General features: G+C 47.0%; 30 non-coding genes across 30 annotated transcripts; all 30 read left to right on the top strand.

The window, feature by feature from the left end:
- Positions 1 to 302: 302 nt before the first annotated feature.
- Positions 303 to 374, top strand: TRNAP-CGG (transfer RNA proline (anticodon CGG)). Its single transcript has one exon. It is a non-coding gene; the product is annotated as a tRNA-Pro (tRNA).
- Positions 375 to 759: 385 nt separating this feature from the next.
- Positions 760 to 832, top strand: TRNAV-UAC (transfer RNA valine (anticodon UAC)). Its single transcript has one exon. It is a non-coding gene; the product is annotated as a tRNA-Val (tRNA).
- A 441-nt stretch (positions 833 to 1273) lies between these two features.
- TRNAP-AGG (transfer RNA proline (anticodon AGG)) lies at positions 1274 to 1345 on the top strand. The gene has a single exon. It is a non-coding gene; the product is annotated as a tRNA-Pro (tRNA).
- Positions 1346 to 1731: 386 nt separating this feature from the next.
- TRNAV-AAC (transfer RNA valine (anticodon AAC)) lies at positions 1732 to 1804 on the top strand. The gene has a single exon. It is a non-coding gene; the product is annotated as a tRNA-Val (tRNA).
- Positions 1805 to 3140: 1336 nt separating this feature from the next.
- TRNAP-CGG (transfer RNA proline (anticodon CGG)) lies at positions 3141 to 3212 on the top strand. The gene has a single exon. It is a non-coding gene; the product is annotated as a tRNA-Pro (tRNA).
- Positions 3213 to 3597: 385 nt separating this feature from the next.
- TRNAV-UAC (transfer RNA valine (anticodon UAC)) lies at positions 3598 to 3670 on the top strand. Its single transcript has one exon. It is a non-coding gene; the product is annotated as a tRNA-Val (tRNA).
- Positions 3671 to 4111: 441 nt separating this feature from the next.
- TRNAP-AGG (transfer RNA proline (anticodon AGG)) lies at positions 4112 to 4183 on the top strand. The gene has a single exon. It is a non-coding gene; the product is annotated as a tRNA-Pro (tRNA).
- Positions 4184 to 4569: 386 nt separating this feature from the next.
- On the top strand, positions 4570 to 4642 carry TRNAV-AAC (transfer RNA valine (anticodon AAC)). The gene has a single exon. It is a non-coding gene; the product is annotated as a tRNA-Val (tRNA).
- Positions 4643 to 5979: 1337 nt separating this feature from the next.
- TRNAP-CGG (transfer RNA proline (anticodon CGG)) lies at positions 5980 to 6051 on the top strand. The gene has a single exon. It is a non-coding gene; the product is annotated as a tRNA-Pro (tRNA).
- Positions 6052 to 6436: 385 nt separating this feature from the next.
- Positions 6437 to 6509, top strand: TRNAV-UAC (transfer RNA valine (anticodon UAC)). Its single transcript has one exon. It is a non-coding gene; the product is annotated as a tRNA-Val (tRNA).
- Positions 6510 to 6950: 441 nt separating this feature from the next.
- Positions 6951 to 7022, top strand: TRNAP-AGG (transfer RNA proline (anticodon AGG)). Its single transcript has one exon. It is a non-coding gene; the product is annotated as a tRNA-Pro (tRNA).
- Positions 7023 to 7408: 386 nt separating this feature from the next.
- Positions 7409 to 7481, top strand: TRNAV-AAC (transfer RNA valine (anticodon AAC)). The gene has a single exon. It is a non-coding gene; the product is annotated as a tRNA-Val (tRNA).
- Positions 7482 to 8808: 1327 nt separating this feature from the next.
- On the top strand, positions 8809 to 8880 carry TRNAP-CGG (transfer RNA proline (anticodon CGG)). The gene has a single exon. It is a non-coding gene; the product is annotated as a tRNA-Pro (tRNA).
- A 385-nt stretch (positions 8881 to 9265) lies between these two features.
- On the top strand, positions 9266 to 9338 carry TRNAV-UAC (transfer RNA valine (anticodon UAC)). The gene has a single exon. It is a non-coding gene; the product is annotated as a tRNA-Val (tRNA).
- A 441-nt stretch (positions 9339 to 9779) lies between these two features.
- Positions 9780 to 9851, top strand: TRNAP-AGG (transfer RNA proline (anticodon AGG)). The gene has a single exon. It is a non-coding gene; the product is annotated as a tRNA-Pro (tRNA).
- Positions 9852 to 10237: 386 nt separating this feature from the next.
- On the top strand, positions 10238 to 10310 carry TRNAV-AAC (transfer RNA valine (anticodon AAC)). The gene has a single exon. It is a non-coding gene; the product is annotated as a tRNA-Val (tRNA).
- Positions 10311 to 12090: 1780 nt separating this feature from the next.
- Positions 12091 to 12163, top strand: TRNAV-UAC (transfer RNA valine (anticodon UAC)). The gene has a single exon. It is a non-coding gene; the product is annotated as a tRNA-Val (tRNA).
- A 441-nt stretch (positions 12164 to 12604) lies between these two features.
- TRNAP-AGG (transfer RNA proline (anticodon AGG)) lies at positions 12605 to 12676 on the top strand. The gene has a single exon. It is a non-coding gene; the product is annotated as a tRNA-Pro (tRNA).
- A 1775-nt stretch (positions 12677 to 14451) lies between these two features.
- On the top strand, positions 14452 to 14523 carry TRNAP-CGG (transfer RNA proline (anticodon CGG)). Its single transcript has one exon. It is a non-coding gene; the product is annotated as a tRNA-Pro (tRNA).
- Positions 14524 to 14908: 385 nt separating this feature from the next.
- On the top strand, positions 14909 to 14981 carry TRNAV-UAC (transfer RNA valine (anticodon UAC)). The gene has a single exon. It is a non-coding gene; the product is annotated as a tRNA-Val (tRNA).
- Positions 14982 to 15880: 899 nt separating this feature from the next.
- TRNAV-AAC (transfer RNA valine (anticodon AAC)) lies at positions 15881 to 15953 on the top strand. The gene has a single exon. It is a non-coding gene; the product is annotated as a tRNA-Val (tRNA).
- Positions 15954 to 17735: 1782 nt separating this feature from the next.
- TRNAV-UAC (transfer RNA valine (anticodon UAC)) lies at positions 17736 to 17808 on the top strand. The gene has a single exon. It is a non-coding gene; the product is annotated as a tRNA-Val (tRNA).
- Positions 17809 to 18249: 441 nt separating this feature from the next.
- On the top strand, positions 18250 to 18321 carry TRNAP-AGG (transfer RNA proline (anticodon AGG)). The gene has a single exon. It is a non-coding gene; the product is annotated as a tRNA-Pro (tRNA).
- A 1775-nt stretch (positions 18322 to 20096) lies between these two features.
- TRNAP-CGG (transfer RNA proline (anticodon CGG)) lies at positions 20097 to 20168 on the top strand. The gene has a single exon. It is a non-coding gene; the product is annotated as a tRNA-Pro (tRNA).
- A 385-nt stretch (positions 20169 to 20553) lies between these two features.
- TRNAV-UAC (transfer RNA valine (anticodon UAC)) lies at positions 20554 to 20626 on the top strand. The gene has a single exon. It is a non-coding gene; the product is annotated as a tRNA-Val (tRNA).
- A 441-nt stretch (positions 20627 to 21067) lies between these two features.
- On the top strand, positions 21068 to 21139 carry TRNAP-AGG (transfer RNA proline (anticodon AGG)). The gene has a single exon. It is a non-coding gene; the product is annotated as a tRNA-Pro (tRNA).
- A 2253-nt stretch (positions 21140 to 23392) lies between these two features.
- On the top strand, positions 23393 to 23465 carry TRNAV-UAC (transfer RNA valine (anticodon UAC)). The gene has a single exon. It is a non-coding gene; the product is annotated as a tRNA-Val (tRNA).
- A 441-nt stretch (positions 23466 to 23906) lies between these two features.
- Positions 23907 to 23978, top strand: TRNAP-AGG (transfer RNA proline (anticodon AGG)). The gene has a single exon. It is a non-coding gene; the product is annotated as a tRNA-Pro (tRNA).
- A 386-nt stretch (positions 23979 to 24364) lies between these two features.
- Positions 24365 to 24437, top strand: TRNAV-AAC (transfer RNA valine (anticodon AAC)). The gene has a single exon. It is a non-coding gene; the product is annotated as a tRNA-Val (tRNA).
- Positions 24438 to 25774: 1337 nt separating this feature from the next.
- Positions 25775 to 25846, top strand: TRNAP-CGG (transfer RNA proline (anticodon CGG)). The gene has a single exon. It is a non-coding gene; the product is annotated as a tRNA-Pro (tRNA).
- The last annotated feature ends 309 nt before the right edge of the window (positions 25847 to 26155 follow it).

The following is a 26155-nucleotide window of genomic DNA, read 5'->3' as shown; positions in this document are numbered from 1 at the left end:
CTTAGGAGCAAGAATTGGCAGGCCCTCCCTTGCATCTGGGGTGGAAGTCTATGGGGCAAGTGTCCAGGACTTGCAGAGGAGTACAAGTGCCAGAAAGTGCCTGCAGTTCTCATCAGCGCCTTTTTTCTGCTCTCTGGCAGCTAGGATATCGACTGATCCCTTCCTTGCAAGAGTGAAAAAAACAACACCTTGAGAGAAAACATGACTTTTTGTGGTTCACATAGAGAGAGAGCAGCCAAATAGCCCTGCTTTGTTTCTGAAAGACGCATCAGAAATTGCTTAAAATGCTGACTGGGGAATCAGGCTCGTTGGTCTAGGGGTATGATTCTCGCTTCGGGTGCGAGAGGTCCCGGGTTCAAATCCCGGACGAGCCCATGCTGTGGAATTATTTTTAGGTTGCTTATTATATAGGGCCATTTCTTCTTTTCAATGCTATAAGACGCCGTGTATGGTGAGAAAGTTCCTTTCCCTCTACGCTATTTCCCACTTTTGGCGTATAGAATTTCAGTGCCGGACTTCTTTGCAACTGCTTTTCTGGGGTGGACCATCAGTGTAGGAAAATTAAATGCAAAGTGTTTTTCTAGTGTGGTTTCAGGTATGGTTTTAAAATCGCCTTTTGGAATAAAAGGGGTCCTCGTTCCTTTCTTCCAAAGAAAGAGATCGGGTAAGGAGGGTCCAACTTTGAGCTTCATGGACATTGGCCCTTGGTCTGTGCATTCCAGCCCACTACATGCCAAGAAGATTCCTGCAAGCGTGTCTGTTTCTGTAGTGTAGTGGCTATCACGTTCGCTTTACACGCGAAAGGTCCCTGGTTCGAGACCGGGCAGAAACAGCAACTTTCTGTTTTTCACACAGTTTGCATTTACTCTCTCAATTTATAGGAAAGCTGAGATAATGGAAGCTGTCTATCCCTCACCAGCGTGACGTACTGTGCTCCAGGGGTATCAGTGACAGCTCAAAAAGAGAAGTGACGATAGTTTGCGCTATTCGTTTGCACGTCCTTGTGTACTGAAGGTTGGGCCTCCTTCATGAAAGCAAGGCATGAGAGCAGAAATGGTTTTATTGACCTCACCGAGAGCATACACCTAGAACAAACAAAATGTCTGAAGGATAGAGGCATTTTCATTTCTTGTTCGATGACGGCCATGGAAAAGACCGCAACCATATTGCAGAAGAGAGCAGCATGTGCAGTTGCTTGCTTTGGGTGAAGCATTCACTAACTCGCTGCCAATAATCCCCGGAGCCGGTGCGAAAGGCGACTCTTGTGTGCCTCGGCTCGTTGGTCTAGGGGTATGATTCTCGCTTAGGGTGCGAGAGGTCCCGGGTTCAAATCCCGGACGAGCCCTTTTTCAGAGGTAAACATACGAATCCTACTCAAAACTCACAATGCCTGACTATTTCTCATTACACTCGCCGCATTGTTGCACAAAATATTTTGAACCTCATAAGAAACATGGATCACCGTGCTTTTTCTGCCTTCATGCTTAGTCTGTGTGTGTCCCAGGTGATGCTTTCCCAAGCTGTACTTGCTGGCATTTAGGCATCAGATATTTGTCTGTCGATGCCTGCATAAGTCAATTTTTAATACGTCTAATTGCAAGTATGTTGGCTGATATCTCTGCAGTTTTCACACTTGTTCCTCGCTTTCTGAGTGGCTGCTGATACAGCAGAATAGAAGTAGAGAGAACCCTTGAGAGGAACCTTGCTCTAACAGTAAAACACAGCAAGTGAGTTTCTGTAGTGTAGTGGTCATCACGTTCGCCTAACACGCGAAAGGTCCCCGGTTCGAGACCGGGCAGAAACACTGTGCATGAGCTGCTTTTATGTGCACCCTCTAAAACCTTATTATCTCAATGCAAGCTTAAGAAGAGGCGGTCCTTGAACCCAGAGAGCCATGGGAAACTTCCTTTACTTTTGCAAGACGAAACAAAGTAATCCGCATCCATCAGTGGTCGCTCTTGTGCCTAGCTTTTTTTTTGTCATGCCATGTTGTATTGTGGGGTCTTTACACTTGTGACATTGCTGTGAACGTTGTAAGTGCAAACATTGGCAGGTGCAGTCAGAATAGTCAGATCTGTACACACCCAGGGCTGTCAGGATGGCCGAGTGGTCTAAGGCGCCAGACTCAAGAGAGCTTGATCTTCAGTGCAACTGAGACTTCTGGTCTCCTCATGGAGGCGTGGGTTCAAATCCCACTTCTGACAGGTTTCTTTTACACCCTTAAATCGTCCTGTTTTTTGCAGTGCATTCCCCACACACCACAATCTTTGCACGGACCTGTAACATATGACGAGAAATCTACCAACGATCAGGCTGGGCCCTCAATCACAATTCCATGTATTCCTGGAAGGGACACCTCAGGCACACCTTCAGTTAAATTTGCACTCCATCACACAAACTGCCGTGCTGGTTTCTCATTAAGCAGTTGATCCCATCTTTGTTGTGAGGCTCTCCTGCCAACTTTTGGGCGGAGAAGGCACTGTCCCTGCAACAACACAGGCAGACATGTTCAACAGGGCTTCCTGGTTATGTGGGAGGAGCAGATTGTCATTGGTCCCCCCTTGCGAATTTTAATTTACATAAGGAAGACAGAGAGGTATCTGGGAGTAGGCAGTACACACGGACATTGAACTCTATCTTGTGATTTGCAGCCAATTCTAGATTGAGGCAGGAGGAAAGGAGGTGACTTGCCCAAAAATGGCCATCCTGGAAATTCAGCCACCCTGGGGCTCCCAGGTTAATGTTTCAGTCCTGCGAGCCACTCATATAAATCTCGCCTGATCGAGCCTGATCGAGCTCTGAGTGAGCGTGTTTGAATCCAGGAATCAAATGCCTCTGTCTTAGGAGCAAGAATTGGCAGGCCCTCCCTTGCATCTGGGGTGGAAGTCTATGGGGCAAGTGTCCAGGACTTGCAGAGGAGTACAAGTGCCAGAAAGTGCCTGCAGTTCTCATCAGCGCTTTTTTCTGCTCTCTGGCAGCTAGGATATCGACTGATCCCTTCCTTGCAAGAGTGAAAAAAACAACACCTTGAGAGAAAACATGACTTTTTGTGGTTCACATAGAGAGAGAGCAGCCAAATAGCCCTGCTTTGTTTCTGAAAGACGCATCAGAAATTGCTTAAAATGCTGACTGGGGAATCAGGCTCGTTGGTCTAGGGGTATGATTCTCGCTTCGGGTGCGAGAGGTCCCGGGTTCAAATCCCGGACGAGCCCATGCTGTGGAATTATTTTTAGGCTGCTTATTATATAGGGCCATTTCTTCTTTTCAATGCTATAAGACGCCGTGTATGGTGAGAAAGTTCCTTTCCCTCTACGCTATTTCCCACTTTTGGCGTATAGAATTTCAGTGCCGGACTTCTTTGCAACTGCTTTTCTGGGGTGGACCATCAGTGTAGGAAAATTAAATGCAAAGTGTTTTTCTAGTGTGGTTTCAGGTATGGTTTTAAAATCGCCTTTTGGAATAAAAGGGGTCCTCGTTCCTTTCTTCCAAAGAAAGAGATCGGGTAAGGAGGGTCCAACTTTGAGCTTCATGGACATTGGCCCTTGGTCTGTGCATTCCAGCCCACTACATGCCAAGAAGATTCCTGCAAGCGTGTCTGTTTCTGTAGTGTAGTGGTTATCACGTTCGCTTTACACGCGAAAGGTCCCTGGTTCGAGACCGGGCAGAAACAGCAACTTTCTGTTTTTCACACAGTTTGCATTTACTCTCTCAATTTATAGGAAAGCTGAGATAATGGAAGCTGTCTATCCCTCACCAGCGTGACGTACTGTGCTCCAGGGGTATCAGTGACAGCTCAAAAAGAGAAGTGACGATTGTTTGCGCTATTCGTTTGCACGTCCTTGTGTACTGAAGGTTGGGCCTCCTTCATGAAAGCAAGGCATGAGAGCAGAAATGGTTTTATTGACCTCACCGAGAGCATACACCTAGAACAAACAAAATGTCTGAAGGATAGAGGCATTTTCATTTCTTGTTCGATGACGGCCATGGAAAAGACAGCAACCATATTGCAGAAGAGAGCAGCATGTGCAGTTGCTTGCTTTGGGTGAAGCATTCACTAACTCGCTGCCAATAATCCCCGGAGCCGGTGCGAAAGGCGACTCTTGTGTGCCTCGGCTCGTTGGTCTAGGGGTATGATTCTCGCTTAGGGTGCGAGAGGTCCCGGGTTCAAATCCCGGACGAGCCCTTTTTCAGAGGTAAACATACGAATCCTACTCAAAACTCACAATGCCTGACTATTTCTCATTACACTCGCCGCATTGTTGCACAAAATATTTTGAACCTCATAAGAAACATGGATCACCGTGCTTTTTCTGCCTTCATGCTTAGTCTGTGTGTGTCCCAGGTGATGCTTTCCCAAGCTGTACTTGCTGGCATTTAGGCATCAGATATTTGTCTGTCGAGGCCTGCATAAGTCAATTTTTAATACGTCTAATTGCAAGTATGTTGGCTGATATCTCTGCAGTTTTCACACTTGTTCCTCGCTTTCTGAGTGGCTGCTGATACAGCAGAATAGAAGTAGAGAGAACCCTTGAGAGGAACCTTGCTCTAACAGTAAAACACAGCAAGTGAGTTTCTGTAGTGTAGTGGTCATCACGTTCGCCTAACACGCGAAAGGTCCCCGGTTCGAGACCGGGCAGAAACACTGTGCATGAGCTGCTTTTATGTGCACCCTCTAAAACCTTATTATCTCAATGCAAGCTTAAGAAGAGGCGGTCCTTGAACCCAGAGAGCCATGGGAAACTTCCTTTACTTTTGCAAGACGAAACAAAGTAATCCGCATCCATCAGTGGTCGCTCTTGTGCCTAGCTTTTTTTTTGTCATGCCATGTTGTATTGTGGGGTCTTTACACTTGTGACATTGCTGTGAACGTTGTAAGTGCAAACATTGGCAGGTGCAGTCAGAAGAGTCAGATCTGTACACACCCAGGGCTGTCAGGATGGCCGAGTGGTCTAAGGCGCCAGACTCAAGAGAGCTTGATCTTCAGTGCAACTGAGACTTCTGGTCTCCTCATGGAGGCGTGGGTTCAAATCCCATTTCTGACAGGTTTCTTTTACACCCTTAAATCGTCCTGTTTTTTGCAGTGCATTCCCCACACACCACAATCTTTGCACGGACCTGTAACATATGACGAGAAATCCACCAACGATCAGGCTGGGCCCTCAATCACAATTCCATGTATTCCTGGAAGGGACACCTCAGGCACACCTTCAGTTAAATTTGCACTCCATCACACAAACTGCCGTGCTGGTTTCTCATTAAGCAGTTGATCCCATCTTTGTTGTGAGGCTCTCCTGCCACCTTTTGGGCGGAGAAGGCACTGTCCCTGCAACAACACAGGCAGACATGTTCAACAGGGCTTCCTGGTTATGTGGGAGGAGCAGATTGTCATTGGTCCCCCCTTGCGAATTTTAATTTACATAAGGAAGACAGAGAGGTATCTGGGAGTAGGCAGTACACACGGACATTGAACTCTATCTTGTGATTTGCAGCCAATTCTAGATTGAGGCAGGAGGAAAGGAGGTGACTTGCCCAAAAATGGCCATCCTGGGAATTCAGCCACCCTGGGGCTCCCAGGTTAGTGTTTCAGTCCTGCGAGCCACTCATATAAATCTCGCCTGATCGAGCCTGATCGAGCGCTGAGTGAGCGTGTTTGAATCCAGGAATCAAATGCCTCTGTCTTAGGAGCAAGAATTGGCAGGCCCTCCCTTGCATCTGGGGTGGAAGTCTATGGGGCAAGTGTCCAGGACTTGCAGAGGAGTACAAGTGCCAGAAAGTGCCTGCAGTTCTCATCAGCGCCTTTTTTCTGCTCTCTGGCAGCTAGGATATCGACTGATCCCTTCCTTGCAAGAGTGAAAAAAACAACACCTTGAGAGAAAACATGACTTTTTGTGGTTCACATAGAGAGAGAGCAGCCAAATAGCCCTGCTTTGTTTCTGAAAGACGCATCAGAAATTGCTTAAAATGCTGACTGGGGAATCAGGCTCGTTGGTCTAGGGGTATGATTCTCGCTTCGGGTGCGAGAGGTCCCGGGTTCAAATCCCGGACGAGCCCATGCTGTGGAATTATTTTTAGGCTGCTTATTATATAGGGCCATTTCTTCTTTTCAATGCTATAAGACGCCGTGTATGGTGAGAAAGTTCCTTTCCCTCTACGCTATTTCCCACTTTTGGCGTATAGAATTTCAGTGCCGGACTTCTTTGCAACTGCTTTTCTGGGGTGGACCATCAGTGTAGGAAAATTAAATGCAAAGTGTTTTTCTAGTGTGGTTTCAGGTATGGTTTTAAAATCGCCTTTTGGAATAAAAGGGGTCCTCGTTCCTTTCTTCCAAAGAAAGAGATCGGGTAAGGAGGGTCCAACTTTGAGCTTCATGGACATTGGCCCTTGGTCTGTGCATTCCAGCCCACTACATGCCAAGAAGATTCCTGCAAGCGTGTCTGTTTCTGTAGTGTAGTGGTTATCACGTTCGCTTTACACGCGAAAGGTCCCTGGTTCGAGACCGGGCAGAAACAGCAACTTTCTGTTTTTCACACAGTTTGCATTTACTCTCTCAATTTATAGGAAAGCTGAGATAATGGAAGCTGTCTATCCCTCACCAGCGTGACGTACTGTGCTCCAGGGGTATCAGTGACAGCTCAAAAAGAGAAGTGACGATAGTTTGCACTATTCGTTTGCACGTCCTTGTGTACTGAAGGTTGGGCCTCCTTCATGAAAGCAAGGCATGAGAGCAGAAATGGTTTTATTGACCTCACCGAGAGCATACACCTAGAACAAACAAAATGTCTGAAGGATAGAGGCATTTTCATTTCTTGTTCGATGACGGCCATGGAAAAGACAGCAACCATATTGCAGAAGAGAGCAGCATGTGCAGTTGCTTGCTTTGGGTGAAGCATTCACTAACTCGCTGCCAATAATCCCCGGAGCCGGTGCGAAAGGCGACTCTTGTGTGCCTCGGCTCGTTGGTCTAGGGGTATGATTCTCGCTTAGGGTGCGAGAGGTCCCGGGTTCAAATCCCGGACGAGCCCTTTTTCAGAGGTAAACATACGAATCCTACTCAAAACTCACAATGCCTGACTATTTCTCATTACACTCGCCGCATTGTTGCACAAAATATTTTGAACCTCATAAGAAACATGGATCACCGTGCTTTTTCTGCCTTCATGCTTAGTCTGTGTGTGTTCCAGGTGATGCTTTCCCAAGCTGTACTTGCTGGCATTTAGGCATCAGATATTTGTCTGTCGATGCCTGCATAAGTCAATTTTTAATACGTCTAATTGCAAGTATGTTGGCTGATATCTCTGCAGTTTTCACACTTGTTCCTCGCTTTCTGAGTGGCTGCTGATACAGCAGAATAGAAGTAGAGAGAACCCTTGAGAGGAACCTTGCTCTAACAGTAAAACACAGCAAGTGAGTTTCTGTAGTGTAGTGGTCATCACGTTCGCCTAACACGCGAAAGGTCCCCGGTTCGAGACCGGGCAGAAACACTGTGCATGAGCTGCTTTTATGTGCACCCTCTAGAACCTTATTATCTCAATGCAAGCTTAAGAAGAGGCGGTCCTTGAACCCAGAGAGCCATGGGAAACTTCCTTTACTTTTGCAAGACGAAACAAAGTAATCCGCATCCATCAGTGGTCGCTCTTGTGCCTAGCTTTTTTTTTGTCATGCCATGTTGTATTGTGGGGTCTTTACACTTGTGACATTGCTGTGAACGTTGTAAGTGCAAACATTGGCAGGTACAGTCAGAAGAGTCAGATCTGTACACACCCAGGGCTGTCAGGATGGCCGAGTGGTCTAAGGCGCCAGACTCAAGAGAGCTTGATCTTCAGTGCAACTGAGACTTCTGGTCTCCTCATGGAGGCGTGGGTTCAAATCCCACTTCTGACAGGTTTCTTTTACACCCTTAAATCGTCCTGTTTTTTGCAGTGCATTCCCCACACACCACAACCTTTGCACGGACCTGTAACATATGACGAGAAATCCACCAACGATCAGGCTGGGCCCTCAATCACAATTCCATGTATTCCTGGAAGGGACACCTCAGGCACACCTTCAGTTAAATTAGCACTCCATCACACAAACTGCCGTGCTGGTTTCTCATTCAGCAGTTGATCCCATCTTTGTTGTGAGGCTCTCCTGCCACCTTTTGGGCGGAGAAGGCACTGTCCCTGCAACAACACAGGCAGACATGTTCAACAGGGCTTCCTGGTTATGTGGGAGGAGCAGATTGTCATTGGTCCCCCCTTGCGAATTTTAATTTACATAAGGAAGACAGAGAGGTATCTGGGAGTAGGCAGTACACACGGACATTGAACTCTATCTTGTGATTTGCAGCCAATTCTAGATTGAGGCAGGAGGAAAGGAGGTGACTTGCCCAAAAATGGCCATCCTGGAAATTCAGCCACCCTGGGGCTCCCAGGTTAGTGTTTCAGTCCTGCGAGCCACTCATATAAATCTCGCCTGATCGAGCGCTGAGTGAGCGTCTTTGAATACAAGAATCAAATGCCTCTGTCTTAGGAGCAAGAATTGTCAGGCCCTCCCTTGCATCTGGGGTGGAAGTCTATGGGGCAAGTGTCCAGGACTTGCAGAGGAGTACAAGTGCCAGAAAGTGCCTGCAGTTCTCATCAGCGCCTTTTTTCTGCTCTCTGGCAGCTAGGATATCGACTGATCCCTTCCTTGCAAGAGTGAAAAAAACAACACCTTGAGAGAAAACATGACTTTTTGTGGTTCACATAGAGAGAGAGCAGCCAAATAGCCCTGCTTTGTTTCTGAAAGACGCATCAGAAATTGCTTAAAATGCCGACTGGGGAATCAGGCTCGTTGGTCTAGGGGTATGATTCTTGCTTCGGGTGCGAGAGGTCCCGGGTTCAAATCCCGGACGAGCCCATGCTGTGGAATTATTTTTAGGCTGCTTATTATATAGGACCATTTCTTCTTTTCAATGCTATAAGACGCCGTGTATGGTGAGAAAGTTCCTTTCCCTCTACGCTATTTCCCACTTTTGGCGTATAGAATTTCAGTGCCGGACTTCTTTGCAACTGCTTTTCTGGGGTGGACCATCAGTGTAGGAAAATTAAATGCAAAGAGTTTTTCTAGTGTGGTTTCAGGTATGGTTTTAAAATCGCCTTTTGGAATAAAAGGGGTCCTCGTTCCTTTCTTCCAAAGAAAGAGATCGGGTAAGGAGGGTCCAACTTTGAGCTTCATGGACATTGGCCCTTGGTCTGTGCATTCCAGCCCACTACATGCCAAGAAGATTCCTGCAAGCGTGTCTGTTTCTGTAGTGTAGTGGTTATCACGTTCGCTTTACACGCGAAAGGTCCCTGGTTCGAGACCGGGCAGAAACAGCAACTTTCTGTTTTTCACACAGTTTGCATTTACTCTCTCAATTTATAGGAAAGCTGAGATAATGGAAGCTGTCTATCCCTCACCAGCGTGACGTACTGTGCTCCAGGGGTATCAGTGACAGCTCAAAAAGAGAAGTGACGATAGTTTGCGCTATTCGTTTGCACGTCCTTGTGTACTGAAGGTTGGGCCTCCTTCATGAAAGCAAGGCATGAGAGCAGAAATGGTTTTATTGACCTCACCGAGAGCATACACCTAGAACAAACAAAATGTCTGAAGGATAGAGGCATTTTCATTTCTTGTTCGATGACGGCCATGGAAAAGACAGCAACCATATTGCAGAAGAGAGCAGCATGTGCAGTTGCTTGCTTTGGGTGAAGCATTCACTAACTCGCTGCCAATAATCCCCGGAGCCGGTGCGAAAGGCGACTCTTGTGTGCCTCGGCTCGTTGGTCTAGGGGTATGATTCTCGCTTAGGGTGCGAGAGGTCCCGGGTTCAAATCCCGGACGAGCCCTTTTTCAGAGGTAAACATACGAATCCTACACAAAACTCACAATGCCTGACTATTTCTCATTACACTCGCCGCATTGTTGCACAAAATATTTTGAACCTCATAAGAAACATGGATCACCGTGCTTTTTCTGCCTTCATGCTTAGTCTGTGTGTGTCCCAGGTGATGCTTTCCCAAGCTGTACTTGCTGGCATTTAGGCATCAGATATTTGTCTGTCGATGCCTGCATAAGTCAATTTTTAATACGTCTAATTGCAAGTATGTTGGCTGATATCTCTGCAGTTTTCACACTTGTTCCTCGCTTTCTGAGTGGCTGCTGATACAGCAGAATAGAAGTAGAGAGAACCCTTGAGAGGAACCTTGCTCTAACAGTAAAACACAGCAAGTGAGTTTCTGTAGTGTAGTGGTCATCATGTTCGCCTAACACGCGAAAGGTCCCCGGTTCGAGACCGGGCAGAAACACTGTGCATGAGCTGCTTTTATGTGCACCCTCTAAAACCTTATTATCTCAATGCAAGCTTAAGAAGAGGAGGTCCTTGAACCCAGAGAGCCATGGGAAACTTCCTTTACTTTTGCAAGACGAAACAAAGTAATCCGCATCCATCAGTGGTCGCTCTTGTGCCTAGCTTTTTTTTTGTCATGCCATGTTGTATTGTGGGGTCTTTACACTTGTGACATTGCTGAGAACGTTGTAAGTGCAAACATTGGCAGGTGCAGTCAGAAGAGTCAGATCTGTACACACAGGGCTGTCAGGATGGCCGAGTGGTCTAAGGCGCCAGACTCAAGAGAGCTTGATCTTCAGTGCAACTGAGACTTCTGGTCTCCTCATGGAGGCGTGGGTTCAAATCCCACTTCTGACAGGTTTCTTTTACACCCTTAAATCGTCCTGTTTTTTGCAGTGCATTCCCCACACACCACAATCTTTGCACGGACCTGTAACATATGACGAGAAATCCACCAACGATCAGGCTGGGCCCTCAATCACAATTCCATGTATTCCTGGAAGGGACACCTCAGGCACACCTTCAGTTAAATTTGCACTCCATCACACAAACTGCCGTGCTGGTTTCTCATTAAGCAGTTGATCCCATCTTTGTTGTGAGGCTCTCCTGCCACCTTTTGGGCGGAGAAAGCACTGTCCCTGCAACAACACAGGCAGACATGTTCAACAGGGCTTCCTGGTTATGTGGGAGGAGCAGATTGTCATTGGTCCCCCCTTGCGAATTTTAATTTACATAAGGAAGACAGAGAGGTATCTGGGAGTAGGCAGTACACACGGACATTGAACTCTATCTTGTGATTTGCAGCCAATTCTAGATTGAGGCAGGAGGAAAGGAGGTGACTTGCCCAAAAATGGCCATCCTGGAAATTCAGCCACCCTGGGGCTCCCAGGTTAGTGTTTCAGTCCTGCGAGCCACTCATATAAATCTCGCCTGATCGAGCCTGATCGAGCGCTGAGTGAGCGTGTTTGAATCCAGGAATCAAATGCCTCTGTCTTAGGAGCAAGAATTGGCAGGCCCTCCCTTGCATCTGGGGTGGAAGTCTATGGGGCAAGTGTCCAGGACTTGCAGAGGAGTACAAGTGCCAGAAAGTGCCTGCAGTTCTCATCAGCGCCTTTTTTCTGCTCTCTGGCAGCTAGGATATCGACTGATCCCTTCCTTGCAAGAGTGAAAAAAACAACACCTTGAGAGAAAACATGACTTTTTGTGGTTCACATAGAGAGAGAGCAGCCAAATAGCCCTGCTTTGTTTCTGAAAGACGCATCAGAAATTGCTTAAAATGCTGACTGGGGAATCAGGCTAGTTGGTCTAGGGGTATGATTCTCGCTTCGGGTGCGAGAGGTCCCGGGTTCAAATCCCGGACGAGCCCATGCTGTGGAATTATTTTTAGGCTGCTTATTATATAGGGCCATTTCTTCTTTTCAATGCTATAAGACGCCGTGTATGGTGAGAAAGTTCCTTTCCCTCTACGCTATTTCCCACTTTTGGCGTATAGAATTTCAGTGCCGGACTTCTTTGCAACTGCTTTTCTGGGGTGGACCATCAGTGTAGGAAAATTAAATGCAAAGTGTTTTTCTAGTGTGGTTTCAGGTATGGTTTTAAAAATAAAAGGGGTCCTCGTTCCTTTCTTCCAAAGAAAGAGATCGGGTAAGGAGGGTCCAACTTTGAGGTTCATGGACATTGGCCCTTGGTCTGTGCATTCCAGCCCACTACATGCCAAGAAGATTCCTGCAAGCGTGTCTGTTTCTGTAGTGTAGTGGCTATCACGTTCGCTTTACACGCGAAAGGTCCCTGGTTCGAGACCGGGCAGAAACAGCAACTTTCTGTTTTTCACACAGTTTGCATTTACTCTCTCAATTTATAGGAAAGCTGAGATAATGGAAGCTGTCTATCCCTCACCAGCGTGACCTACTGTGCTCCAGGGGTATCAGTGACAGCTCAAAAAGAGAAGTGACGATAGTTTGCGCTATTCGTTTGCACGTCCTTGTGTACTGAAGGTTGGGCCTCCTTCATGAAAGCAAGGCATGAGAGCAGAAATGGTTTTATTGACCTCACCGAGAGCATACACCTAGAACAAACAAAATGTCTGAAGGATAGAGGCATTTTCATTTCTTGTTCGATGACGGCCATGGAAAAGACAGCAACCATATTGCAGAAGAGAGCAGCATGTGCAGTTGCTTGCTTTGGGTGAAGCATTCACTAACTCGCTGCCAATAATCCCCGGAGCCGGTGCGAAAGGCGACTCTTGTGTGCCTCGGCTCGTTGGTCTAGGGGTATGATTCTCGCTTAGGGTGCGAGAGGTCCCGGGTTCAAATCCCGGACGAGCCCTTTTTCAGAGGTAAACATACGAATCCTACTCAAAACTCACAATGCCTGACTATTTCTCATTACACTCGCCGCATTGTTGCACAAAATATTTTGAACCTCATAAGAAACATGGATCACCGTGCTTTTTCTGCCTTCATGCTTAGTCTGTGTGTGTCCCAGGTGATGCTTTCCCAAGCTGTACTTGCTGGCATTTAGGCATCAGATATTTGTCTGTCGATGCCTGCATAAGTCAATTTTTAATACGTCTAATTGCAAGTATGTTGGCTGATATCTCTGCAGTTTTCACACTTGTTCCTCGCTTTCTGAGTGGCTGCTGATACAGCAGAATAGAAGTAGAGAGAACCCTTGAGAAGAACCTTGCTCTAACAGTAAAACACAGCAAGTGAGTTTCTGTAGTGTAGTGGTCATCACGTTCGCCTAACACGCGAAAGGTGACCGGGCAGAAACACTGTGCATGAGCTGCTTTTATGTGCACCCTCTAAAACCTTATTATCTCAATGCAAGCTTAAGAAGAGGCGGTCCTTGAACCCAGCGAGCCATGGGAAACTTCCTTTACTTTTGCAAGACGAAACAAAGTAATCCGCATCCATCAGTGGTCGCTCTTGTGCCTAGCTTTTTTTTTGTCATGCCATGTTGTATTGTGGGGTCTTTACACTTGTGACATTGCTGTGAACGTTGTAAGTGCAAACATTGGCAGGTGCAGTCAGAAGAGTCAGATCTGTGCACACCCAGGGCTGTCAGGATGGCCGAGTGGTCTAAGGCGCCAGACTCAAGAGAGCTTGATCTTCAGTGCAACTGAGACTTCTGGTCTCCTCATGGAGGCGTGGGTTCAAATCCCACTTCTGACAGGTTTCTTTTACACCCTTAAATCGTCCTGTTTTTTGCAGTGCATTCCCCACACACCACAATCTTTGCACGGACCTGTAACATATGACGAGAAATCCACCAACGATCAGGCTGGGCCCTCAATCACAATTCCATGTATTCCTGGAAGGGACACCTCAGGCACACCTTCCGTTAAATTTGCACTCCATCACACAAACTGCCGTGCTGGTTTCTCATTAAGCAGTTGATCCCATCTTTGTTGTGAGGCTCTCCTGCCACCTTTTGGGCGGAGAAGGCACTGTCCCTGCAACAACACAGGCAGACATGTTCAACAGGGCTTCCTGGTTATGTGGGAGGAGCAGATTGTCATTGGTCCCCCCTTGCGAATTTTAATTTACATAAGGAAGACAGAGAGGTATCTGGGAGTAGGCAGTACACACGGACATTGAACTCTATCTTGTGATTTGCAGCCAATTCTAGATTGAGGCAGGAGGAAAGGAGGTGACTTGCCCAAAAATGGCCATCCTGGGAATTCAGCCACCCTGGGGCTCCCAGGTTAGTGTTTCAGTCCTGCGAGCCACTCATATAAATCTCGCCTGATCGAGCGCTGAGTGAGCGTGTTTGAATACAAGAATCAAATGCCTCTGTCTTAGGAGCAAGAATTGGCAGGCCCTCCCTTGCATCTGGGGTGGAAGTCTATGGGGCAAGTGTCCAGGACTTGCAGAGGAGTACAAGTGCCAGAAAGTGCCTGCAGTTCTCATCAGCGCCTTTTTTCTGCTCTCTGGCAGCTAGGATATCGACTGATCCCTTCCTTGCAAGAGTGAAAAAAACAACACCTTGAGAGAAAACATGACTTTTTGTGGTTCACATGGAGAGAGAGCAGCCAAATAGCCCTGCTTTGTTTCTGAAAGACGCATCAGAAATTGCTTAAAATGCCGACTGGGGAATCAGGCTCGTTGGTCTAGGGGTATGATTCTCGCTTCGGGTGCGAGAGGTCCCGGGTTCAAATCCCGGACGAGCCCATGCTGTGGAATTATTTTTAGGCTGCTTATTATATAGGGCCATTTCTTCTTTTCAATGCTATAAGACGCCGTGTATGGTGAGAAAGTTCCTTTCCCTCTACGCTATTTCCCACTTTTGGCGTATAGAATTTCAGTGCCGGACTTCTTTGCAACTGCTTTTCTGGGGTGGACCATCAGTGTAGGAAAATTAAATGCAAAGTGTTTTTCTAGTGTGGTTTCAGGTATGGTTTTAAAATCGCCTTTTGGAATAAAAGGGGTCCTCGTTCCTTTCTTCCAAAGAAAGAGATCGGGTAAGGAGGGTCCAACTTTGAGCTTCATGGACATTGGCCCTTGGTCTGTGCATTCCAGCCCACTACATGCCAAGAAGATTCCTGCAAGCGTGTCTGTTTCTGTAGTGTAGTGGTTATCACGTTCGCTTTACACGCGAAAGGTCCCTGGTTCGAGACCGGGCAGAAACAGCAACTTTCTGTTTTTCACACAGTTTGCATTTACTCTCTCAATTTATAGGAAAGCTGAGATAATGGAAGCTGTCTATCCCTCACCAGCGTGACGTACTGTGCTCCAGGGGTATCAGTGACAGCTCAAAAAGAGAAGTGACGATAGTTTGCGCTATTCGTTTGCACGTCCTTGTGTACTGAAGGTTGGGCCTCCTTCATGAAAGCAAGGCATGAGAGCAGAAATGGTTTTATTGACCTCACCGAGAGCATACACCTAGAACAAACAAAATGTCTGAAGGATAGAGGCATTTTCATTTCTTGTTCGATGACGGCCATGGAAAAGACAGCAACCATATTGCAGAAGAGAGCAGCATGTGCAGTTGCTTGCTTTGGGTGAAGCATTCACTAACTCGCTGCCAATAATCCCCGGAGCCGGTGCGAAAGGCGACTCTTGTGTGCCTCGGCTTGTTGGTCTAGGGGTATGATCCTCGCTTAGGGTGCGAGAGGTCCCGGGTTCAAATCCCGGACGAGCCCTTTTTCAGAGGTAAACATACGAATCCTACTCAAAACTCACAATGCCTGACTATTTCTCATTACACTCGCCGCATTGTTGCACAAAATATTTTGAACCTCATAAGAAACATGGATCACCGTGCTTTTTCTGCCTTCATGCTTAGTCTGTGTGTGTCCCAGGTGATGCTTTCCCAAGCTGTACTTGCTGGCATTTAGGCATCAGATATTTGTCTGTCGATGCCTGCATAAGTCAATTTTTAATACGTCTAATTGCAAGTATGTTGGCTGATATCTCTGCAGTTTTCACACTTGTTCCTCTCTTTCTGAGTGGCTGCTGATACAGCAGAATAGAAGTAGAGAGAACCCTTGAGAGGAACCTTGCTCTAACAGTAAAACACAGCAAGTGAGTTTCTGTAGTGTAGTGGTCATCATGTTCGCCTAACACGCGAAAGGTCCCCGGTTCGAGACCGGGCAGAAACACTGTGCATGAGCTGCTTTTATGTGCACCCTCTAAAACCTTATTATCTCAATGCAAGCTTAAGAAGAGGCGGTCCTTGAACCCAGAGAGCCATGGGAAACTTCCTTTACTTTTGCAAGACGAAACAAAGTAATCCGCATCCATCAGTGGTCGCTCTTGTGCCTAGCTTTTTTTTTGTCATGCGATGTTGTATTGTGGGGTCTTTACACTTGTGACATTGCTGTGAACGTTGTAAGTGCAAACATTGGCAGGTGCAGTCAGAAGAGTCAGATCTGTACACACCCAGGGCTGTCAGGATGGCCGAGTGGTCTAAGGCGCCAGACTCAAGAGAGCTTGATCTTCAGTGCAACTGAGACTTCTGGTCTCCTCATGGAGGCGTGGGTTCAAATCCCACTTCTGACAGGTTTCTTTTACACCCTTAAATCGTCCTGTTTTTTGCAGTGCATTCCCCACACACCACAATCTTTGCACGGACCTGTAACATATGACGAGAAATCCACCAACGATCAGGCTGGGCCCTCAATCACAATTCCATGTATTCCTGGAAGGGACACCTCAGGCACACCTTCAGTTAAATTTGCACTCCATCACACAAACTGCCGTGCTGGTTTCTCATTAAGCAGTTGATCCCATCTTTGTTGTGAGGCTCTCCTGCCACCTTTTGGGCGGAGAAAGCACTGTCCCTGCAACAACACAGGCAGACATGTTCAACAGGGCTTCCTGGTTATGTGGGAGGAGCAGATTGTCATTGGTCCCCCCTTGCGAATTTTAATTTACATAAGGAAGACAGAGAGGTAACTGGGAGTAGGCAGTACACACGGACATTGAACTCTATCTTGTGATTTGCAGCCAATTCTAGATTGAGGCAGGAGGAAAGGAGGTGACTTGCCCAAAAATGGCCATCCTGGAAATTCAGCCACCCTGGGGCTCCCAGGTTAGTGTTTCAGTCCTGCGAGCCACTCATATAAATCTCGCCTGATCGAGCCTGATCGAGCGCTGAGTGAGCGTGTTTGAATCCAGGAATCAAATGCCTCTGTCTTAGGAGCAAGAATTGGCAGGCCCTCCCTTGCATCTGGGGTGGAAGTCTATGGGGCAAGTGTCCAGGACTTGCAGAGGAGTACAAGTGCCAGAAAGTGCCTGCAGTTCTCATCAGCGCCTTTTTTCTGCTCTCTGGCAGCTAGGATATCGACTGATCCCTTCCTTGCAAGAGTGAAAAAAACAACACCTTGAGAGAAAACATGACTTTTTGTGGTTCACATAGAGAGAGAGCAGCCAAATAGCCCTGCTTTGTTTCTGAAAGACGCATCAGAAATTGCTTAAAATGCTGACTGGGGAATCAGGCTAGTTGGTCTAGGGGTATGATTCTCGCTTCGGGTGCGAGAGGTCCCGGGTTCAAATCCCGGACGAGCCCATGCTGTGGAATTATTTTTAGGCTGCTTATTATATAGGGCCATTTCTTCTTTTCAATGCTATAAGACGCCGTGTATGGTGAGAAAGTTCCTTTCCCTCTACGCTATTTCCCACTTTTGGCGTATAGAATTTCAGTGCCGGACTTCTTTGCAACTGCTTTTCTGGGGTGGACCATCAGTGTAGGAAAATTAAATGCAAAGTGTTTTTCTAGTGTGGTTTCAGGTATGGTTTTAAAAATAAAAGGGGTCCTCGTTCCTTTCTTCCAAAGAAAGAGATCGGGTAAGGAGGGTCCAACTTTGAGGTTCATGGACATTGGCCCTTGGTCTGTGCATTCCAGCCCACTACATGCCAAGAAGATTCCTGCAAGCGTGTCTGTTTCTGTAGTGTAGTGGCTATCACGTTCGCTTTACACGCGAAAGGTCCCTGGTTCGAGACCGGGCAGAAACAGCAACTTTCTGTTTTTCACACAGTTTGCATTTACTCTCTCAATTTATAGGAAAGCTGAGATAATGGAAGCTGTCTATCCCTCACCAGCGTGACCTACTGTGCTCCAGGGGTATCAGTGACAGCTCAAAAAGAGAAGTGACGATAGTTTGCGCTATTCGTTTGCACGTCCTTGTGTACTGAAGGTTGGGCCTCCTTCATGAAAGCAAGGCATGAGAGCAGAAATGGTTTTATTGACCTCACCGAGAGCATACACCTAGAACAAACAAAATGTCTGAAGGATAGAGGCATTTTCATTTCTTGTTCGATGACGGCCATGGAAAAGACAGCAACCATATTGCAGAAGAGAGCAGCATGTGCAGTTGCTTGCTTTGGGTGAAGCATTCACTAACTCGCTGCCAATAATCCCCGGAGCCGGTGCGAAAGGCGACTCTTGTGTGCCTCGGCTCGTTGGTCTAGGGGTATGATTCTCGCTTAGGGTGCGAGAGGTCCCGGGTTCAAATCCCGGACGAGCCCTTTTTCAGAGGTAAACATACGAATCCTACTCAAAACTCACAATGCCTGACTATTTCTCATTACACTCGCCGCATTGTTGCACAAAATATTTTGAACCTCATAAGAAACATGGATCACCGTGCTTTTTCTGCCTTCATGCTTAGTCTCTGTGTGTCCCAGGTGATGCTTTCCCAAGCTGTACTTGCTGGCATTTAGGCATCAGATATTTGTCTGTCGATGCCTGCATAAGTCAATTTTTAATACGTCTAATTGCAAGTATGTTGGCTGATATCTCTGCAGTTTTCACACTTGTTCCTCGCTTTCTGAGTGGCTGCTGATACAGCAGAATAGAAGTAGAGAGAACCCTTGAGAGGAACCTTGCTCTAACAGTAAAACACAGCAAGTGAGTTTCTGTAGTGTAGTGGTCATCACGTTCGCCTAACACGCGAAAGGTGACCGGGCAGAAACACTGTGCATGAGCTGCTTTTATGTGCACCCTCTAAAACCTTATTATCTCAATGCAAGCTTAAGAAGAGGCGGTCCTTGAACCCAGCGAGCCATGGGAAACTTCCTTTACTTTTGCAAGACGAAACAAAGTAATCCGCATCCATCAGTGGTCGCTCTTGTGCCTAGCTTTTTTTTTGTCATGCCATGTTGTATTGTGGGGTCTTTACACTTGTGACATTGCTGTGAACGTTGTAAGTGCAAACATTGGCAGGTGCAGTCAGAAGAGTCAGATCTGTGCACACCCAGGGCTGTCAGGATGGCCGAGTGGTCTAAGGCGCCAGACTCAAGAGAGCTTGATCTTCAGTGCAACTGAGACTTCTGGTCTCCTCATGGAGGCGTGGGTTCAAATCCCACTTCTGACAGGTTTCTTTTACACCCTTAAATCGTCCTGTTTTTTGCAGTGCATTCCCCACACACCACAATCTTTGCACGGACCTGTAACATATGACGAGAAATCCACCAACGATCAGGCTGGGCCCTCAATCACAATTCCATGTATTCCTGGAAGGGACACCTCAGGCACACCTTCCGTTAAATTTGCACTCCATCACACAAACTGCCGTGCTGGTTTCTCATTAAGCAGTTGATCCCATCTTTGTTGTGAGGCTCTCCTGCCACCTTTTGGGCGGAGAAGGCACTGTCCCTGCAACAACACAGGCAGACATGTTCAACAGGGCTTCCTGGTTATGTGGGAGGAGCAGATTGTCATTGGTCCCCCCTTGCGAATTTTAATTTACATAAGGAAGACAGAGAGGTATCTGGGAGTAGGCAGTACACACGGACATTGAACTCTATCTTGTGATTTGCAGCCAATTCTAGATTGAGGCAGGAGGAAAGGAGGTGACTTGCCCAAAAATGGCCATCCTGGGAATTCAGCCACCCTGGGGCTCCCAGGTTAGTGTTTCAGTCCTGCGAGCCACTCATATAAATCTCGCCTGATCGAGCGCTGAGTGAGCGTGTTTGAATACAAGAATCAAATGCCTCTGTCTTAGGAGCAAGAATTGGCAGGCCCTCCCTTGCATCTGGGGTGGAAGTCTATGGGGCAAGTGTCCAGGACTTGCAGAGGAGTACAAGTGCCAGAAAGTGCCTGCAGTTCTCATCAGCGCCTTTTTTCTGCTCTCTGGCAGCTAGGATATCGACTGATCCCTTCCTTGCAAGAGTGAAAAAAACAACACCTTGAGAGAAAACATGACTTTTTGTGGTTCACATAGAGAGAGAGCAGCCAAATAGCCCTGCTTTGTTTCTGAAAGACGCATCAGAAATTGCTTAAAATGCCGACTGGGGAATCAGGCTCGTTGGTCTAGGGGTATGATTCTCGCTTCGGGTGCGAGAGGTCCCGGGTTCAAATCCCGGACGAGCCCATGCTGTGGAATTATTTTTAGGCTGCCTATTATATAGGGCCATTTCTTCTTTTCAATGCTATAAGACGCCGTGTATGGTGAGAAAGTTCCTTTCCCTCTACGCTATTTCCCACTTTTGGCGTATAGAATTTCAGTGCCGGACTTCTTTGCAACTGCTTTTCTGGGGTGGACCATCAGTGTAGGAAAATTAAATGCAAAGTGTTTTTCTAGTGTGGTTTCAGGTATGGTTTTAAAATCGCCTTTTGGAATAAAAGGGGTCCTCGTTCCTTTCTTCCAAAGAAAGAGATCGGGTAAGGAGGGTCCAACTTTGAGCTTCATGGTCATTGGCCCTTGGTCTGTGCATTCCAGCCCACTACATGCCAAGAAGATTCCTGCTAGCGTGTCTGTTTCTGTAGTGTAGTGGTTATCACGTTCGCTTTACACGCGAAAGGTCCCTGGTTCGAGACCGGGCAGAAACAGCAGCTTTCTGTTTTTCACACAGTTTGCATTTACTCTCTCAATTTATAGGAAAGCTGAGATAATGGAAGCTGTCTATCCCTCACCAGCGTGACGTACTGTGCTCCAGGGGTATCAGTGACAGCTCAAAAAGAGAAGTGACGATAGTTTGCGCTATTCGTTTGCACGTCCTTGTGTACTGAAGGTTGGGCCTACTTCATGAAAGCAAGGCATGAGAGCAGAAATGGTTTTATTGACCTCACCGAGAGCATACACCTAGAACAAACAAAATGTCTGAAGGATAGAGGCATTTTCATTTCTTGTTCGATGACGGCCATGGAAAAGACAGCAACCATATTGCAGAAGAGAGCAGCATGTGCAGTTGCTTGCTTTGGGTGAAGCATTCACTAACTCGCTGCCAATAATCCCCGGAGCCGGTGCGAAAGGCAACTCTTGTGTGCCTCGGCTCGTTGGTCTAGGGGTATGATTCTCGCTTAGGGTGCGAGAGGTCCCGGGTTCAAATCCCGGACGAGCCCTTTTTCAGAGGTAAACATACGAATCCTACTCAAAACTCACAATGCCTGACTATTTCTCATTACACTCGCCGCATTGTTGCACAAAATATTTTGAACCTCATAAGAAACATGGATCACCATGCTTTTTCTGCCTTCATGCTTAGTCTCTGTGTGTCCCAGGTGATGCTTTCCCAAGCTGTACTTGCTGGCATTTAGGCATCAGATATTTGTCTGTCGATGCCTGCATAAGTCAATTTTTAATACGTCTAATTGCAAGTATGTTGGCTGATATCTCTGCAGTTTTCACACTTGCTCCTCGCTTTCTGAGTGGCTGCTGATACAGCAGAATAGAAGTAGAGAGAACCCTTGAGAGGAACCTTGCTCTAACAGTAAAACAAAGCAAGTGACTTTCTGTAGTGTAGTGGTCATCACGTTCGCCTAACACGCGAAAGGTCCCCGGTTCGAGACCGGGCAGAAACAATGTGCATGAGCTGCTTTTATGTGCACCCTCTAAAACCTTATTATCTCAATGCAAGCTTAAGAAGAGGCGGTCCTTGAACCCAGCGAGCCATGGGAAACTTCCTTTACTTTTGCAAGACGAAACAAAGTAATCCGCATCCATCAGTGGTCGCTCTTGTGCCTAGCTTTTTTTTTGTCATGCCATGTTGTATTGTGGGGTCTTTACACTTGTGACATTGCTGTGAACGTTGTAAGTGCAAACATTGGCAGGTGCAGTCAGAAGAGTCAGATCTGTGCACACCCAGGGCTGTCAGGATGGCTGAGTGGTCTAAGGCGCCAGACTCAAGAGAGCTTGATCTTCAGTGCAACTGAGACTTCTGGTCTCCTCATGGAGGCGTGGGTTCAAATCCCACTTCTGACAGGTTTCTTTTACACCCTTAAATCGTCCTGTTTTTTGCAGTGCATTCCCCACACACCACAATCTTTGCACGGACCTGTAACATATGACGAGAAATCCACCAACGATCAGGCTGGGCCCTCAATCACAATTCCATGTATTCCTGGAAGGGACACCTCAGGCACACCTTCAGTTAAATTTGCACTCCATCACACAAACTGCCGTGCTGGTTTCTCATTAAGCAGTTGATCCCATCTTTGTTGTGAGGCTCTCCTGCCACCTTTTGGGCGGAGAAGGCACTGTCCCTGCAACAACACAGGCAGACATGTTCAACAGGGCTTCCTGGTTATGTGGGAGGAGCAGATTGTCATTGGTCCCCCCTTGCGAATTTTAATTTACATAAGGAAGACAGAGAGGTATCTGGGAGTAGGCAGTACACACGGACATTGAACTCTATCTTGTGATTTGCAGCCAATTCTAGATTGAGGCAGGAGGAAAGGAGGTGACTTGCCCAAAAATGGCCATCCTGGGAATTCAGCCACCCTGGGGCTCCCAGGTTAGTGTTTCAGTCCTGCGAGCCACTCATATAAATCTCGCCTGATCGAGCCTGATCGAGCGCTGAGTGAGCGTGTTTGAATACAAGAATCAAATGCCTCTGTCTTAGGAGCAAGAATTGGCAGGCCCTCCCTTGCATCTGGGGTGGAAGTCTATGGGGCAAGTGTCCAGGACTTGCAGAGGAGTACAAGTGCCAGAAAGTGCCTGCAGTTCTCATCAGCGCCTTTTTTCTGCTCTCTGGCAGCTAGGATATCGACTGATCCCTTCCTTGCAAGAGTGAAAAAAACAACACCTTGAGAGAAAACATGACTTTTTGTGGTTCACATAGAGAGAGAGCAGCCAAATAGCCCTGCTTTGTTTCTGAAAGACGCATCAGAAATTGCTTAAAATGCCGACTGGGGAATCAGGCTCGTTGGTCTAGGGGTATGATTCTCGCTTCGGGTGCGAGAGGTCCCGGGTTCAGATCCCGGACGAGCCCATGCTGTGGAATTATTTTTAGGCTGCTTATTATATAGGGCCATTTCTTCTTTTCAATGCTATAAGACGCCGTGTATGGTGAGAAAGTTCCTTTCCCTCTACGCTATTTCCCACTTTTGGCGTATAGAATTTCAGATCCGGACTTCTTTGCAACTGCTTTTCTGGGGTGGACCATCAGTGTAGGAAAATTAAATGCAAAGTGTTTTTCTAGTGTGGTTTCAGGTATGGTTTTAAAATCGCCTTTTGGAATAAAAGGGGTCCTCGTTCCTTTCTTCCAAAGAAAGAGATCGGGTAAGGAGGGTCCAACTTTGAGCTTCATGGACATTGGCCCTTGGTCTGTGCATTCCAGCCCACTACATGCCAAGAAGATTCCTGCAAGCGTGTCTGTTTCTGTAGTGTAGTGGTTATCACGTTCGCTTTACACGCGAAAGGTCCCTGGTTCGAGACCGGGCAGAAACAGCAACTTTCTGTTTTTCACACAGTTTGCATTTACTCTCTCAATTTATAGGAAAGCTGAGATAATGGAAGCTGTCTATCCCTCACCAGCGTGACGTACTATGCTCCAGGGGTATCAGTGACAGCTCAAAAAGAGAAGTGACGATAGTTTGCGCTATTCGTTTGCACGTCCTTGTGTACTGAAGGTTGGGCCTCCTTCATGAAAGCAATGCATGAGAGCAGAAATGGTTTTATTGACCTCACCGAGAGCATACACCTAGAACAAACAAAATGTCTGAAGGATAGAGGCATTTTCATTTCTTGTTCGATGACGGCCATGGAAAAGACAGCAACCATATTGCAGAAGAGAGCAGCATGTGCAGTTGCTTGCTTTGGGTGAAGCATTCACTAACTCGCTGCCAATAATCCCCGGAGCCGGTGCGAAAGGCGACTCTTGTGTGCCTCGGCTCGTTGGTCTAGGGGTATGATTCTCGCTTAGGGTGCGAGAGGTCCCGGGTTCAAATCCCGGACGAGCCCTTTTTCAGAGGTAAACATACGAATCCTACTCAAAACTCACAATGCCTGACTATTTCTCATTACACTCGCCGCATTGTTGCACAAAATATTTTGAACCTCATAAGAAACATGGATCACCGTGCTTTTTCTGCCTTCATGCTTAGTCTGTGTGTGTCCCAGGTGATGCTTTCCCAAGCTGTACTTGCTGGCATTTAGGCATCAGATATTTGTCTGTCGATGCCTGCATAAGTCAATTTTTAATACGTCTAATTGCAAGTATGTTGGCTGATATCTCTGCAGTTTTCACACTTGTTCCTCGCTTTCTGAGTGGCTGCTGATACAGCAGAATAGAAGTAGAGAGAACCCTTGGGAGGAACCTTGCTCTAACAGTAAAACACAGCAAGTGAGTTTCTGTAGTGTAGTGGTCATCACGTTCGCCTAACACGCGAAAGGTCCCCGGTTCGAGACCGGGCAGAAACACTGTGCATGAGCTGCTTTTATGTGCACCCTCTAAAACCTTATTATCTCAATGCAAGCTTAAGAAGAGGCGGTCCTTGAACCCAGAGAGCCATGGGAAACTTCCTTTACTTTTGCAAGACGAAACAAAGTAATCCGCATCCATCAGTGGTCGCTCTTGTGCCTAGCTTTTTTTTTGTCATGCCATGTTGTATTGTGGGGTCTTTACACTTGTGACATTGCTGTGAACGTTGTAAGTGCAAACATTGGCAGGTGCAGTCAGAAGAGTCAGATCTGTACACACCCAGGGCTGTCAGGATGGCCGAGTGGTCTAAGGCGCCAGACTCAAGAGAGCTTGATCTTCAGTGCAACTGAGACTTCTGGTCTCCTCATGGAGGCGTGGGTTCAAATCCCACTTCTGACAGGTTTCTTTTACACCCTTAAATCGTCCTGTTTTTTGCAGTGCATTCCCCACACACCACAATCTTTGCACGGACCTGTAACATATGACGAGAAATCCACCAACGATCAGGCTGGGCCCTCAATCACAATTCCATGTATTCCTGGAAGGGACACCTCAGGCACACCTTCAGTTAAATTTGCACTCCATCACACAAACTGCCGTGCTGGTTTCTCATTAAGCAGTTGATCCCATCTTTGTTGTGAGGCTCTCCTGCCACCTTTTGGGCGGAGAAGGCACTGTCCCTGCAACAACACAGGCAGACATGTTCAACAGGGCTTCCTGGTTATGTGGGAGGAGCAGATTGTCATTGGTCCCCCCTTGCGAATTTTAATTTACATAAGGAAGACAGAGAGGTATCTGGGAGTAGGCAGTACACACGGACATTGAACTCTATCTTGTGATTTGCAGCCAATTCTAGATTGAGGCAGGAGGAAAGGAGGTGACTTGCCCAAAAATTGCCATCCTGGAAATTCAGCCACCCTGGGGCTCCCAGGTTAGTGTTTCAGTCCTGAGAGCCACTCATATAAATCTCGCCTGATCGAGCCTGATCGAGCGCTGAGTGAGCGTGTTTGAATCCAGGAATCAAATGTCTCTGTCTTAGGAGCAAGAATTGGCAGGCCCTCCCTTGCATCTGGGGTGGAAGTCTATGGGGCAAGTGTCCAGGACTTGCAGAGGAGTACAAGTGCCAGAAAGTGCCTGCAGTTCTCATCAGCGCCTTTTTTCTGCTCTCTGGCAGCTAGGATATCGACTGATCCCTTCCTTGCAAGAGTGAAAAAAACAACACCTTGAGAGAAAACATGACTTTTTGTGGTTCACATAGAGAGAGAGCAGCCAAATAGCCCTGCTTTGTTTCTGAAAGACGCATCAGAAATTGCTTAAAATGCTGACTGGGGAATCAGGCTCGTTGGTCTAGGGGTATGATTCTCGCTTCGGGTGCGAGAGGTCCCGGGTTCAAATCCCGGACGAGCCCATGCTGTGGAATTATTTTTAGGCTGCTTATTATATAGGGCCATTTCTTCTTTTCAATGCTATAAGACGCCGTGTATGGTGAGAAAGTTCCTTTCCCTCTACGCTATTTCCCACTTTTGGCGTATAGAATTTCAGTGCCGGACTTCTTTGCAACTGCTTTTCTGGGGTGGACCATCAGTGTAGGAAAATTAAATGCAAAGTGTTTTTCTAGTGTGGTTTCAGGTATGGTTTTAAAATCGCCTTTTGGAATAAAAGGGGTCCTCGTTCCTTTCTTCCAAAGAAAGAGATCGGGTAAGGAGGGTCCAACTTT

Source organism: Triturus cristatus, chromosome 10 (assembly GCF_964204655.1).
Source record: "Triturus cristatus chromosome 10, aTriCri1.1, whole genome shotgun sequence".
NCBI classification, from domain to species: Eukaryota; Metazoa; Chordata; class Amphibia; order Caudata; family Salamandridae; genus Triturus; species Triturus cristatus.
This window is presented reverse-complemented; position numbering and strand designations above follow the sequence as displayed.